Source organism: Oncorhynchus clarkii, chromosome 26 (assembly GCF_045791955.1).
Source record: "Oncorhynchus clarkii lewisi isolate Uvic-CL-2024 chromosome 26, UVic_Ocla_1.0, whole genome shotgun sequence".
NCBI classification, from domain to species: Eukaryota; Metazoa; Chordata; class Actinopteri; order Salmoniformes; family Salmonidae; genus Oncorhynchus; species Oncorhynchus clarkii.
In genome coordinates, this window is record NC_092172.1 from 13,112,364 (window position 1) to 13,128,154 (window position 15,791).

Below are 15,791 nucleotides of genomic sequence, written 5' to 3' on the forward strand. Positions count from 1 at the left end.
AGCAGCGCAATGCTTGACGCACACCGAAGAGCTGCTGGCAAAACGCAAAAGTGCTGTTTGAATGAATGTTTACGCGACTGCTTCTGCCTACCACCGCTCAGTCAGATACTTAGATACTTGTATGCTTGTATGCTCAGTCAGACTATATGCAACGCAGGACATGCTAGATAATATCTAGTAATATCATCAACCATGTGTAGTTAACTAGTGATTATGATTGATTGTTTTATATAAGATAAGTGTAATGCTAGCTAGCAACTTACCTTGGCTTACTGCATTTGCGTAACAGGCAGTCTCCTTGTGGAGTGCAACGAGAGAGAGGCAGGTCGTTATTGCGTTTGACTGTAAGGTTGCAAGATTGGATCCCCGAGCTGACAAGGTGAAAATCTGTCGTTCTGCCCCTGAACAAGGCAGTTAACCCACCGTTCCTAGGCCGTCATTGAAAATAAGAATGTGTTCTTAACTGACTTGCCTAGTTAAATAAAGGTATACAAATGTTTGTATTTTATTTATTTAAAAATCAGCAAATCGGCGCCCAAAAATACAAATCGGCCATTAATCGGTCGACCTCTACTCTCTGTCCATCGGCCTTATCTGGGAAGCCAAACTGTTCCCAAACTGGAGATTTTAAATGATGGCAACTCCTCCTGGTTTATGGACCCCACTACTCGCCATCGTACAGTAGTTGTTCCTGGCTGCACCTCACAAAAATGTTGATTATAATGTGTGATAGGCTATGGTTGTTTTAACAGAATAGCCTGAAATGTTAAACTTCGTATTAGGGCTAGACGCAACACTACCACTGTCATTTACTAAAGTCTTCCACCGCTGCCTGTTGCAACAGAGGTTATCTAGGGGAAAGGGGGCAGGGGAGAGGGTTTTAGAGGAGGCCTTGTCAGAGGTTGTTTGTTTAAAAGAGGGCTGCGATTGAAAGCAGACATCCTGGGTCTCAGGCCTGGGCCTCCATGTGCTTGTCCTCAATTTTCACCATTCTGACTGGGACAGCTCGTCTCCAATTTACCACCCAATATGTGCTGAAGAAGATGATTGTGGTGTTGTTGGGTTGGAACCAGCAGGTACACGTTTGAAGCTGTCAGTGACAGACGCCTAGCATTTGACTGGGTCTGGTCCAGACACTCCTACCCTTGACGTTGCATTGAAATACACACGTATTCATGTTGCTCCTCTGTTTCTTGGGTGGTCAAAGCCAGTTGTCTTTGGTTTTACAGGGATTAAGCTAGGCTCCGTCCTACTTCTGCGCTGTTGTTAGTTCTACAGCGGTATGTGTTTGTGTGTGCGTTCATGTGTATGTGTGCGTGCGTCTATGAAGTGAGTTGGTTTTGGTGCTGGCCGTTCTCTCAGGCTCAGGCTGTGTGATCCCTCAGGTTTCTGGCAGGGATCAGACCCACCAGCTTTAGTGGTGACGCAGCAGAAACCAGACACACAGAGGAGAGAGAAGCTGAATCTCCTCAGAACACAGTCTCCTCCCCTCCCCTCCCTTCTTAATGCAGTAAGACAAGCTGGAGAATCCTGACCCAGAACAACACTGTTAACTGGCCGGGCTCCCCTCTGCACAATGCTAGGCCTAGCCAGAGTACTAGGCAATAACAACCAATGATGTATATAAATCCTGGATGACTGACATGGGTGCGCTGTATTGAAGCCACCGCACAGCCATCTTGGTGGTCCTCCACCATTGTAAAAAAAAAAAAAAAGATTTTGGAAGCTGTAGAAATGCATTTATTAATGTCTACGTTAGTTTTGACATGTTTATTATGCATACTTTTCAAATTAGATATTTTTGGAGTACTAATGTTTCTGTCCCACTACTACGACAAAAACAAATACTTAAATACATGTAATTTTGTCTTTGAAACATTTAATTGAAATACTGTAGAATTCCATTGGAGGACTGCTACTACTGGGGAGTACCAATATGGCCAACCAGTGGCTTCAAAGCATCTCTATGGCCAATAGCTAGCATCAGCAATCCAGGGTTTATACACATCATTGATAACAACCCATGTGTTTGGTTTGTATCTGTTAAATGCTCTGTTTGTAGTCCCATCAATATTGGAGTGTGTATCACTGCAGCTCCTGCTGGGTTTGTTAGGCCTCCCCTCCTGGCTGATCAATGCCCTGTTTCTGTTGCTTCCTCCTCCACCTCTTCTCTTTTTTTAAATTAGCTCTATCGGGAAATGCTGAACAATTAGGCCTCTGCTTGGTCTATATGGGGATGAGCTCACTAACTAGCCTGTTTGCCTTTTGCTGAGCAATTCCTCCCTCACCATATGGTGTTTTCTCTGAGCTAACCCGCTACCACTCTTAAAGGGATACTTTGGGATTTTGGCAATGAGGCCCTTTATCTCCTTCCCAAGAGTCAGATGAACTTGTGGATACCTTTTTTATGTCCCTGCGAGCACTTTGAAGGAAGTTGCCAACTAGCGCTAGCGCAATTGCTAACTAGCGTTAGCGCAATGACTGGAAGTCTATTGGTATCTTTTAGCATGCTTGTAGATAGCAATGACTTGAATTCTATGTGCTAGCATGCTAGTCGATACACTTAGACTTCCTGTCATTGCGCTAATGCTAGTTAGCATTGGTACACAAAACTACCTCTAATTTCCTTCATACTGGACACAGACATAAATGGTATCCATGACTTAATCTGACTCTGGGGAAGTAGATAAAGTGCCTTATTGCCAAAATCCCAAAGTATCCCTTTAATTAAAGACGCTTGGTTTTTAGTTTTTTCCCCAGCATAACACAAACCTACACTTTATTCTTGTTTTGTTTCTCTGTATAAAGATATTTTCGTACATGACACCTTAGAAAATCTATTCATTCTCAACACACTGCTGCATAGAATGTTGTTGGCTACTTAAATATCAGACAGAACCTCTCTCCCGCTGTTGTGATTGGATGAGAGCTGTATAATTGATTTCCGTAAAGCACCATTGGAGGAAGATAATTCCACCATTAGCTAGCTGTGTGCAGGATGCTAGTTGTGTTGAATGCTGGCCCTAGTCTGGGATTTTGTCCAATCTTGTCAATTTGTGTTTTAGCTAGGGACAGGTCTCTCTCCCCCTCCCTCTCCCTAAACAGGCTGACCCAGCTCGGCCTCATGCAGTGTGTGAAAACAGCTACATTGTATTGGAAAGGCTGGGGGGATGGGGATGTGATTAGGAAACCAGATCCAGGGCTGGGCTTCAAAGGGAACTGAATACTTCTGCAGAGCCTATTGATTAAACATGGAATGCTGTTGCCCTCATGTGCACCAGAGGCAATTCAATAGGCTTATACTAGGAAAGGTTCTATATATATGTGCCTATAGATCCAAGGCAGTGAGCAGATGAATCTACTTTCCCCCCCCAGTTAACTTCTCTAGGGTAGGGGGCAGCATTCGGAATTTTTGGATGAAAAGCATACCCAAATTAAACTGCCTGCTACTCGGGCCCGAGGATATGATATGCATATAACTGGTAGATTTGGATAGAAAACACTAACGTTTCCAAAACTGTTAAAATATTGTCTGTGTGTATAATATAACTGATTTAGCAGGCGAAATCCTGAGAAAAATACATTCCCGGAAGTAGTTTTTTTTGTTGGTTTTGTAGTTTTCTATTCAATGCCATTACAGTATCCATTGACCTAGGACTCAAATTGCAGTTCCTATGCCTTCCACTAGATGTCAACTAGATGTTTCAGGCTTGTATTCTGAAAAATGAGGGAATAAGAGCAGTCTGAATGAGTGGACCCTGACGTGTCACAGACCTTTTTCATGCCTTTCTGAGAGAGAGAGTGCCTTTCTTGTTTACCTTTTATATTGACTACGTTATTGTCCGATTGAAATATTATAGATTATTTAGGCTAAAAACAACCTGAGGATTGAATATAAACATCATTTGACATGTTTCTATGAACTTTACGGATACAATTTGGATTTTTTTGTCTGCCTGTTTTGACTGCATTTGAGCCTGTGGATTACTGAAGAAAACACGCGAACAAAACGGAGGATTTTGGATGTAAAGAGACTATCGAACAAAAGGAACATTTATTGAGTATATGAATGTCTTCTGAGTGCAACCATATGAAGATCATCAAAGGTAAGGGATTAATGTTATCTCTATTTCTGACTTGTGTAACTCTTCTACTTGGCTGGTTATTGTTTGTAACGGTTTGTCTGCTTGGCTATGTTCTCAGGTATGCTTTCGCCGTAAAGCATTTTTAAAATCTGACACCGTGGTTGGATTCACAAGAAGTTAATCTTTAAACCTATGTAAAATATGTTTTGTTTTCTGAAATTTTATAATGAGTACTTCTGTATTTGAATTTGGTGCTCTGCAATCTCACTGGATGTTGGCCCGGTGGCACGCTAGCATCCCACATAACCTGGAGAGGTTAATGGTGCTTTCCTTAAAAGTATGAGTGGATTATTGTGAAAGCAGCCAGGGAAGCCTTTTGGGAATCTTTTCCTATGTGTGGTCGCTGAGAGGAGAGAGTGCAGACCTGTTTCTGACCAGGACCCTGCCTGAAGTGTTTTTGTGTGTCTGTGCGTGTTTATGTGCATCTGTTGTGGGGAATGTGTTTGGCTCCTGTGTCTGTCTGTCTTTCGAATAGATCAAGTGCTGTGTCTGAGAGTGGGGAAAGGACTAGAGATTTGGGCAGGGGTGCAGTCAGGAAGGTCCAGTAATAATGTCTGTATCAAAGATTACTTCCTCCCCCTCGTTGTTCCGTCTCCAACTAACTTCCCTGTCCTCATTTTCGATTATTTGAAAATGATACTTTTTTCAAAGTATTTCTGTTTTTCAAACAAGCATTGCAGAGCTGGCTACAATTTCATTTTCATCCCCCTGAAAAGATAGAACAAATATTACAACAAATATTATGGCTGAACTCAAAAGTGCTGGTTGATAAAATACCTGTATTTATGGCAAAGATGTTTTGAAAATGGTATTTTGTTCTTAAATTATATTGTAAATTGGCATGGTAGAGTTATGTCCTTCATGGAGTTGAAAGTCCGTGTTGCCCAGCAACCGCCCCAAAACTTCACTGCTCTTGAGGAGATCTGCATGGAGGAATGGGCCAAAATACCAGCAACAGTGTGTTGAAGACCTTGTGAAGACTTACAGAAAACGTTTGACCTCTGTCATTGCCAACAAAGGGTATATAACAAAGTATCGAGGAACTTTTGTTATTGACCAAATACTTATTTTCCACCATAATTTGCAAATAAATTCATAAAAAATCCTACAATGTGATTTTCTGGATTTTTTTTCTTCTCATTTTGTCTGTCATAGTTGAAGTGTACCTATGATGAAAATTACAGGCCTCATCTTTTTACGTGGGAGAACTTGCACAATTGGTGACTGACTAAATACTTTTTTTGCCCCACTGTATAACCTGAAGTGGGTGGCCAGCAGAGATAGATGGGATGGGCTGAGGGAAGCTGAGGGTTGGGATGTGGAATTGAAGACAAGTGGGAGTGGAGTTGCTGTGCGGGAGATAGAATGATGGTCAAAGATAAGTACAAAGATAAAGTCAAAATAAAACATAATAAAAAGTAAGTTTGAATGACACTGAGGGGCAGTGTTTTATAGCTGATGCCGGTTTTTACCTGAGGCTGATGCCGTTTGTTGTTGTTTTTTGCATTGTTTGCGGTTTTCTTTTGTCTTCTTTTTTTCTCTTCAGTTAATTTTCTTGGTTTTTGGTGCGTTGGGGGGTTCTTGGGAATGGAATTAATAGTATTTTTTATTTCTTCTTGTGGGGGGGGCTGTGGGAGGGGTATCGGGTGGTTAAGTGACAGCTATTTGGGAACTATGGAGGGATCTTGGAGGGTTTGGGTTCACGTTTTTTGGCCTGGTGGGAGATCTGTCAACGTGCCCTTGAGCTGGGTATTGACCCTGGATGCTTCTGTGTATCGCTCTGAATGGGAGTCTGTTGGATGACTGGTGTGGTGGAGTTGTTGAGCGGCTTCACTGCAAGTAGATGGTATGTTTCGGTTATTCAATCAATCAAATAAATGACAACTTCCCTGTCTTCTCCTCCTCAAGCTGTTCTGTTGGAGAAAGAACACAGAATCACTCCATTCTCTCTCCCAAATTTTATCTCAATACTCTACCCTGCAATGTTATTTCAGTTCTATTGCTCTCTCCTGCTCTTCATTCATAGCCCCTTCTCCCCCCCTCTCTCTTCTCTGTTTTTCCTCCTCCTCCCCTCCCCTATGAAGGTGCATGCAGAATGGAGCCAAGTAAATACTTCTCTATGCGGAAGCACAACCCTCTCTTCCACACACTGCCTATGTAGGTCACCATGACTCATTTTTCTACGTTTCACATGCCCACAGATTTTTGCACTCCACAGATTCTCACATTCAGAAGGCAAGAAAGAGAGAAAATGAATGTGGTTTGGATTTGGTTAGGGCATCATTATTTAATTTCAATACATTTTTCTCTGCCTTTTTTTTATTTTGACCAAGTATCTGTGTGATTTGTGAGCTATTTGTCGTGATTTGTTTTCTCATTTTGGAATGATGCTGCATGATGTCGTCATGCAGCGTGTTGTTTTTGTGTGAAATTTGCCAGGCCAGTCCCCCTGGGACGTTCTATGGTGTTTGTCTCAGAGTTTCATGTTCACCTGGCCTTTCAATGTACTAGAACTAAAATCAAGGAATGCAAAGCAGAGGGAACATGTCATGTTTAAACACAACCCTTCTCCTCAACACAGCCCTCACAGCCTTCACTCTGACCTAATTGTTGAAATCCACTAGCAACCAACCAGAAAGCATAGGCTACATATCCTGTTTTTAGAAATGCAGGGATCTTCTCCACTGGGTGTTGTATGGTTGATGGCTTAAAAGCACATGGGAGCAGAAAAGCTTGTTACTTAGTTTGTGCTGCTCTAATGTCCTGTAACTTACTGCCAATTTTGTCGGCTAGATCTCCAAGAATCCGAGTGTGAAACGATGGTCATTGGCTGTGTGTTTACTTATGCACTCAAGTGAGTGACTGGCTGACGTATTATAGGACCGTTTCTCTGTGTGTTTGTCTCCGCAGCTGGGATTTGGGCTGTGTAGGCCAGGGCAGGGGCTGTATGGCACGGTACAGTGACTTTGGGTTTGCTCTGATCTAAGCTGACTGCGTCTGTGACAGACTTGGAGCTGAGACTCTGGCCTACCCGAGAGAGCTCTGGCCCACTCTCTGCCTCTGCTCGCGCCTTATCTGGTCGAAACTAACAGACTTAATGTGCTTTTAAATTCATTACATTTCCCCCTAATTTGTTTAGCAGGCTGGGGTGCAGAGTTTAGGCCTATGTGAAGTGGAAAAATAGGGTGCAGACATAATATCTTGCACTTACTTTCCTTGAGTGTCTCATTCATTAGAGACACTAAGAATTGGTCCTATTTTACCGTGGGTTGTGTTTTGGCAGAGGAGAGGCAGAGATTTGTTGTTGAAGGGAGCACGGCACAGCGTGGCTGTTTCATTCTGGAGGGAGAACCATTCCCACTGTAGGTAGTAGCTCTTACAATATCTCCAGCTAACACGCATGTAACTCCCAGGGGTTGTGTAAACTTAGAATTCTGTGTTTTTCTTGCAAAAAAAAAAAGAAAACATATGAACTATATTTTGCTGCGTTTTTTTAAACGCAGATCTGTAATGCTTCTTATTGTTATTTCTGCTCGGCTTCAGTTACATTTCGCTCCAAATCGGGATGTAAAAGGACTAATTTAGTGCACTTCAGTTGTACTTCACACTGATAAATATTTACTATTGTCTTGATAAATTCGATTCCTGCATTCACGAACGGGCATTCGATCAGCAGACAACGCTCTGACTCAGCCCATTTCTCCGGTGTAGTTTTTCTTCTGATCAATCTGTTGAAGCGAAATGAACACTGTCGACTTTCAATATAAAATCCAGGTGAACTGGTTTCAGACGCAGATGGTATGCATTTGGATCACGCGTATTTCTAAAAGCTAATACAACCCCTTGCGTAGTTTCCTGGAGTCATCTTTCATTCTCCTTGTCTAATGGGAAACTACTTTCTTCTAATGGGAATCATGTCCTTCTCCGATAGATTTTTGTTTCTTACTGTCTAGCTGGAACAGTTAACACCTAAACCCAACGGTTTGATGTCAAGAAATGTACATCATACGGTAAGAGGCCCCCCCAAAGGTATGCTCTTGTTTGTAGCCAGGCGTAAAGGTTACTTCAAGCTTCACTCCGTTGATCGTGCGTGTACGTGGGCGGAATTGGGATACTTGGAGTAGTGGAAACTTTGGAGTCGCCTTCCCTTGCAAGTAGTATTAGCTAATTGGCAGCCTAGCAAATCAAATGGTATTGGTCACATACACATGTTTAGCAGATGTTATTGAGGGTGTCCAACAGTGCAGTAATATCTAACAATTCACAACAATACACACAAATCTAAAAGTAAAAGAAAGGAATTAATAAATATATAAATCTACAGTAGAATGGAGTACAGTACATGCATATGAGATGATTAAAGCAAAATATGTAAACATTGAAGTGACTAGTGTTCCATTATTAAAGTGGGTAGTGATTTCAAGTCTAACTATATAGGGCAGCAGCCTCTAAGGTGCAGGATTACGTAACCGGGTGGAAGCCGCCTAGTGATGTCTATTTAACAGTCTGATGGCCTTGAGATAGAAGCTGTTTTTCAGTCTCTCGGTCCCAGCTTTGATGCACCTGTACTGACCTCGCCTTCTGGATGATAGCGGGGTGAACAGGCAGTGGCTCGGGTGGTTGTTGTCATAGATGATCTGTTTGGCCTTCCTGTGACATCAGGTGCTGTAGGTGTCCTGGAGGGTGGGTAGTTTGCCCCCAGTAATGCGCTGTGCAGACCGCACCGCCCTCTGGAGGGCCCCTAGTGATACAGCTAGACAGGATGCTCTCGATTGTGCATCTGTAAAAGTTTGTGAAGGTTTTAGGTGCCAGGTCATTTGCGCCGCCTTCACCACACTGTCTATGTAATCAGTTATTACAGGCTAAGTTATTACTTCTAAATATAATACGGTTAGGGGTGGATTCCTGTTGTTTGGTTTACTGTTTAAACAGTTGCCGAGATTATATTTGGTAATCAATTCCAGAAGGACTACTTTTATGAATAGTCTATGCAGCCTGTAAATTAGATCAAGGAACCAAGCAACAACACTGCCCCCATGGCTGTGGAAGGATGGAGAATTTTCAGGTAGTAAAAAAACACTATGTCGAATGTCAGCATATTACAAGGAGCTGCCCCTTTTTGTGTGGAACAACGACATTGAGTGTTGCAATCTAGCATCTGCGTAGAGCTTGTAGCAATCTTTAGTGTTTTGGCTGTAAACCCAAGTTAATAACCATGGCAATCCAAGGCTCTACATTTATCTAGCCCAGTCCTAACTGCCCATCCCAGGTTTATACCATGAGTTAAACCCCCCAAAAAGACGCCACCACCTGAAAATCGCTTTGTCCTAAATGGTTCTGACTGCTATTTGGTTTAGCACTGACACTACCCACCGAGCTGTCCATGGTGGATGTGCTCTGCTCTTAAAGTTGCCATCTTAGTGACAAAATGACAGTTTCAAAATGGGACCATTATGCCAAATTGAGATTGAGCCTCCATGCAACTTTCCCCAATCTTTTTTTTAACCCGTTGGCTGCTGAGGCCAAGCAGATGAGATTTAAGCCCCCTCTTCATATTTGTCTGGGACTGTTTATAAAGGCAGCCCTATTTTAAGTTACACAAAGTGTGGAAAGAAGGTGTGTAATTGCTTTGTTTTTATTTGTTTCCATTTCTGTTTTCCTGGAAGGCTTCACTGTGAACGAGTGATTGGTTCCAGTGTGGGAAGGCAGTTCTTCTCCTGTTCTCCACACATGGCCCCCAGTATCTGCATATGAATGTGGCCTTCTGCTCAGAGACTGAGTGGAGCCCCAGCCTTCTCCCAATGCCCCCCCACTCACAACACAGGGGCCCCCGCTCCCCACATGCTGTTATGCAATCGTGTGTGTGTGTGTGATGACACTGAAGGAGGGAAGGCCTGGAAAGATGTGTGTCAGGGGAACACTAAACAGGAGTCTTGTGGTGGGGGATGGAAGGCTGGCTGGATGCAGACGCCTGTCACAGGCGTTTAGAAATGACGCAGAGGCCTTGAAGAACAGCTACATGCCCTGGCCTACTTTTCAGAGCCGTTAGCGTGCGCACGTGTGTCCTTTTGTGTTCCCCTTTCTGTGTCGTCTTTTATGGCAGTGTGAGCGTACCTCTTGATGTAAGGAGCATACTGAGGATTTTGATGAGTCACTCAACCGCGCAATGACTAAGGGAAAGATAGGAGGACAAAATATACAACACTGCAGCCCCCCTCCCTCCCCTCTCTGAAAACATCCCGTCGTTGCATCCTTAGTTGGGCTGAAATGTATTAGACTACCTTTCACAGTGTTGGCCAAGTCCATTTGGGGGCAACGCTGTACTGGAACATAAGAGAGACATGCAGAGGGCGAAGGGAGAGCATCAGAAAACCACTAGGGAGGTTGGGGGAAAATGGGAGCTTTGTGGAGGGAACATGAGTGGCCGGGTTTGCAGTCTGCACATTCTCATGCGTGTATCATCTTTCCCTTCTCCCCAGTCTCAATGCACCCCTTGTCCTGTGAGCGCCCAGGCTGTCGTGGATCCCGTGCCCCTGCTGTTCAACTGGTAAGACCAGGGGCCGCCGTCCTCGGCTCTCTTCTCCACCCAGCCCAAACAAAAACCAATTACCACCACACGAGCTAACGCATCCAATCTGTTGCCCACATGTCTATCCGTCTCAGGCCAGCCTACCTGATGTTCCCTCCCTTCCTCCCCAAGTCCCCCTCTCTCTCCCTTGCCTGGCTTATCTGATAGAGCTGTATTATATCAGCAGCTCTCTCTCTCTCTCTCTCTCTCTATACTCCACATGTCTGCTGGCCCAGTCACATGCTGCAGGCTGCCTGACCAGACCAGTGGAGGCCTCATCTCTGTGCTATCAAGAGGTGTCTATCACGAGCAGTGGTGTATCATTACAGCCTTACCAGGCCTTGTCTCTGGCTGGGTAATTAGGAGTCTGGGCCAGTGTGGTGCAACTCCTGGTACGCCAAACCCTCAACGACACGTTTCTCATTTCTCTCCACTCTGTCATTCCCTCCCTCTCTTCGCTGATTGGCTGATTGCCTTCCTGCTCGTGGAGAGAAAATGTTTGCAGCTTGTCAAATTTTTCCATGAGAGTGAGTGGGGCGTTAGCAGTGGGCCATCAACAGGAAATTCCAGGCTGAAAGAGGGAAGGAGAGAGGGAGCACGGCAGGAGAGGGAGAGCTTATAGCTTCAGGAGAGTGCAGTGCACGGAGGCCTGCCTGTCTCTTGCCTCTCTTTCTGCTGTGTAAAGCTTTCAGACATACTAGAGGGGCTGGGTGTTTCTGAGACACGGGTACAGAATGAGAGAGAGCTGATCTCTCTCTCTCCCCCTTCAGCTAACTGGGTTAGACAGGGACTATGTGAGGCTCAGGCTGCTCAGTGCCTGTGTTGCGGTAGAGCTGCCGAGTGTAAAGCTTTAATTGTCTAAATCACACATCTGGTTGGTGTCTGGAAGTGTCTTGCAGCTTTGATTACAGACAGAGTGGTGATGTCCTGTGAAAAAGGAAGAACTGTCCCCTCAGGCCTGCACCTCTGTCCATTACTGCAGTTTCCATTCAGAGAAGTGCAGAGCTGGAACACACACACACACACACACCACACAGCGATTTACTCTCTCACTCAATCACACAGACACAATTACACAGGGAAATGGTGTTGTGACTCTGGTGTTTTCATGTCTTTTCCCTCCATTGATGTGATAAGTCAGGCTGGTGTTTTGACTTTTATGTTTGAGGTCATGGGGTTAAACGTTTGGCGAACACAGGCCATAGCAGGGTGTGTAAAAGTGCAAGCTACAGAACCCATGCGAATGAGGAAGTGTTTTTTTAGCACTGGAAAAGCTGACCGTCATGTGGACTCAACTCATTTACATTTTTAATTACTCTCCCGTTTTTATAGTTGCCCCCCCCCCTACCCTCGTCCTTGACTTTTCCTAAATAAATCTATATAACAACACACTGTCGTTGTTAGAATCTTAATGTCACCAACAGTCATTTTTGTTATACGCAGTTTTAAGAGGACATATCACCCCCCCATTCACCACCAGTCATTGACAGCCAGCCAGCCTGTGCAGATGGCTCCATCAAAACTATACCTAAACTATATTGAAACAAATTTCACACATATTAATAGAGTTAGCCTAACGACAAGATTAAGTTGACAATAGTCTGACCGTGACGATACTATGAATTGTCTAATTGTATGAAGAGATGGGCACAGCTTGAAATGTTGACGTCCAAAAGACACGTCATTGGCTGGAAAGGGTGGTCCCTCAAGGCCTTTCTGGTGCTAAGTACTGTCACCTGGTTTCTGCTGGACAGGTCGTTCATTTGTATTATTGACATGGAAAAGAGGAGAGAGGAATAAGTTGAAGAGATCCCCCCTCCCTTTTACCCTCCTCATCAACCCCCTCTCTGAGCCTGAGGGGTCACGGCCTTCCCACTCCCCCAATGAGGCTCCAGAACAGAGTGGCCTTTGTGACAGAGAAGCCTGTCCATACATTGAGCTGAAACCCAATAGGGGCCAAACACTGTTGCTCCCTGCCTGGGCTAAATCAGGCCAAGGCTCAATAGCCAGGGCTCTTTGTCCTTTCTGGGGCCAGGAGCAGGCGCAAGGCTCAAATACAGACACTATGGGAAGGGGGAACACCAGCCACACCTACACAAGTGTTTTTCCACCACAGTCAACCAAGGAACAGATTGAAAGAAAGCACATTTCTTGGCACGGAGTCCAAGAGAGCAATTTCTTTGGTCTATGGTTGTCACAGGAAAACATTGGTCTGGATTTGTGAAGTCATTGTTGACGCTAAGCCCTCATGTGTTGTGTGTGTGTGTGTGTGTGTGTGTGTGGACAGACTGCCATGTTCAGCTGACCGTCTCCGCCGGGGAAGTCTTGTGACCCAGATCTTTTGTTTTACACAGAGGACTCCGCTCATAGCTGGAGTGAGTGTGTCCCAAACACCTTGATATCCCGCTGCAGCCGCCCACACAGCCCTGGTTCACTGGCTTCAGCACTCTGGAGCCATTTCAGCCCAGCCAGCCACCCCCATAGGGAACCATACAGCAGAGCTGTGCCCTGTTGGCATTGCACTGGCGTAAACAGTGAACAGAAGAACGTTACTACGCCGCCTTACTGAATGCAAATAGCTCCTGTGAGAAATTATCTGGTATCACCGTGTCAGCCTTCCCCCTCGTTCTACCTCTGTAAAACTAGGGCCAGACAGTCTCTCACTGGGTACAGATGTATGCTATTCCACATGGTACATTCTGCAGGAGTCACAATAATGGAGGAGGCCTGGGTTAAAGTGGTGAACGGGTTGGCTTTATATTAACACTTGCGTTAAAGGCCTGTATTAAAATCAGTGAGGAAGTCTGCTCGGAGCCTCTTAAAAGCACTCAGACCCAATACTGGCTGCTGGGAGCGAGGCTCCCTAAAGTGATTTTATTGCAGTCATTACTTTTCCCAATTGACTGATATTTACTCCAGGAGCGTTGTGCCAGCCGGCCTCGAGGCCTGCTCTGCATTCATTGTGGAGGAGGGAGCACCAGGGCAAATGGTGCTAGCCTGGTTCAGTGCTGCCCCAGGGATTGATATGGCCATGCTGCTCTCCAAGATGTCCACGGTTCTGTACAAGCTCAGAATGTGAGTCTGTTGCCATTGTCTCCACTACCTAGCGCAGGCTAAAACTCTGTCCACAGGTGTCCTTCTCTCGGCACAAATCAAAGCTGCTGGCTAAAATTAAATATAGACTTAGTTTCCTGTATCGTAATCGCTCATCTTTCAACCCCTGCTGCCAAACTAACCTTGATTCAGATGATCATGCTACCCATGCTAGATTAAGGAGATGTAATTTATAGATCATCAGGTAAGGGTGCTCTCTCGGACGGCTAGATGTTCTTTACCATTCGGCCATCACATTTGCCACCAATGCTCCTTATAGGACACATCACTGCACTCTATACTCCTCTGTAAACTGGTCATCTCTGTATACCCGTCACAGGCCTCACCCCCCCCTATCTGAGATATCTACTGCAGCCCTCATCCTCCACGTACAACACCCATTCTGCCAGTCTGTTAAAGGTTCCCAAAGCTCACACATCCCTGGGTCGCTTGTCTTCTCAGTTCGCTGCAGCTAGCGACTGGAACGAGCTGCAACAAACACTCAAACTGGACAGTTTTATCTCAATCTCTTCATTCAAAGACTTAATCATGGACACTCTTTTACTGACAGTTGTGGCTGCTTTGTGTGATGTATTGCTGTCTCTACCTTCTTGCCCTTTGTGCAGTAGACTGAGCTCAATAATGTTTGTACCATGTTGTTGTGCTGCTACCATGTTGTGCTGCTACCATGTTGTTGTGCTGCTACCATGTTGTTGTGTTGCTACCATGTTGTGTTATGTGTTGCTGCCTTGCTATGTTGTTGTCTTAGGTCTCTCTTGATGTGTGTTTTGTCCTATATTTATATTGTATTTATTTATTAATCCCAGGCCCCCGTCCCCACAGGAGGCCTTTTGGTAGCCAGTCATTGTAAATAGGAATTTGTTCTTAACTAACTTGTCTAGTTAAATAAAGGTTAAATTAAAATGTTAAAAATATATATATAACTCTGTCGTGTGCTGTGCAGCTGTCTCTCTCCAAGCTTAGCTGTTTTCCTGAGGAGGAAGAGGTCATCTTGACTGGAAGGTAGTGGGGCTTCCTTTCCTTCCCCCACCTCCTCCCAATTCCATCTGCTCCCTTGAACAAGGCCTGTGTGTGTATGCCGCTCCAGCGCTGCTAATGGAGAGGGCTTCCCAGAATGCACTGTAGTGTGAGGCTATGTGCTCTGAATTCAGAGTGGCTGCTGCTCTCTCATCGTCTAGTAGTCAGCTATGAGGAGGGGGAAGGAAGACTGTTTTTATTCCATCTCATGTTGTGAGCTTATAGCTAGTAGGCTTATTTCTCCATTTCACTCTCTTTCTCTCTCCTCTCTCCTTTTTCTCTCCTCTCTCTCACCTGCCTCTCCTCTCTTGCTCTCTCTCGCTCTCCTCTCTCGTCTCCTTTTTCTCAATTTTTCTCTCTCTCGCTCTGTCTCCTTTTTCTCTCTCATCTCTCTTGCTCTCCCTCTCCTCCTCTCTCTTGCTCTCCCTCTCCTCCTCTCTATTGCTCTTTCTTGCTCTCCTCTCTCGTCTCCTTTTTCTTCTCTTCTCCCCTTACACACGTGTGGAGTTTTACTGCCCAGTGACACACAACATGGGCAGCCAGTCACAGCTCAGTGACACTTCAGCCTCACCAAGGAGGGAATAGTATCCCTTTCATACCAAGACATTTTCCCACCAACTTTACCATACCACCAATTCATTTTCTTTGTCTGAAAGGTATTTCCGGTATCACAGACGAAACGACATAAGTGTTTCTATTCCTACCGGAGGAATTTGCTTTCACGAGCTTGTTGTCACTCAGGCCACCATGACAATTGGGCCGACCAACCACTGCTCCCGCACATTAGCTAACCAGGCTATCTGCATTGTGTCCCACCACCCGCCAACACCTCTTTTACGCTACTGCTACTCTCTGTTCATCATATATGCATAGTCACTTTAACCATATGTACATACTACCTCAATCAGCCTGACTAACCAGTGTCTGTATGTAGCCTCGCTACTTTT

General features: G+C 44.8%; 1 protein-coding gene across 5 annotated transcripts in view; it reads left to right on the forward strand.

Moving 5' to 3' along the window:
• Positions 1 to 15,791, forward strand: part of LOC139385095 (ankyrin repeat domain-containing protein 11-like) — a 134,965-nt gene that overhangs the window by 65,301 nt on the left and 53,873 nt on the right. For 3 of the 5 annotated variants that reach the window (XM_071130149.1, XM_071130145.1, XM_071130148.1), the window contains one exon: positions 10,625 to 10,692. The exons of the other annotated variants lie outside the window; for them this stretch is intronic. The gene's annotated coding sequence lies outside the window, so the exon portion shown is untranslated. The remainder of the gene's footprint in view (positions 1 to 10,624; positions 10,693 to 15,791) is intronic. 5 annotated transcript variants of the gene reach the window in all.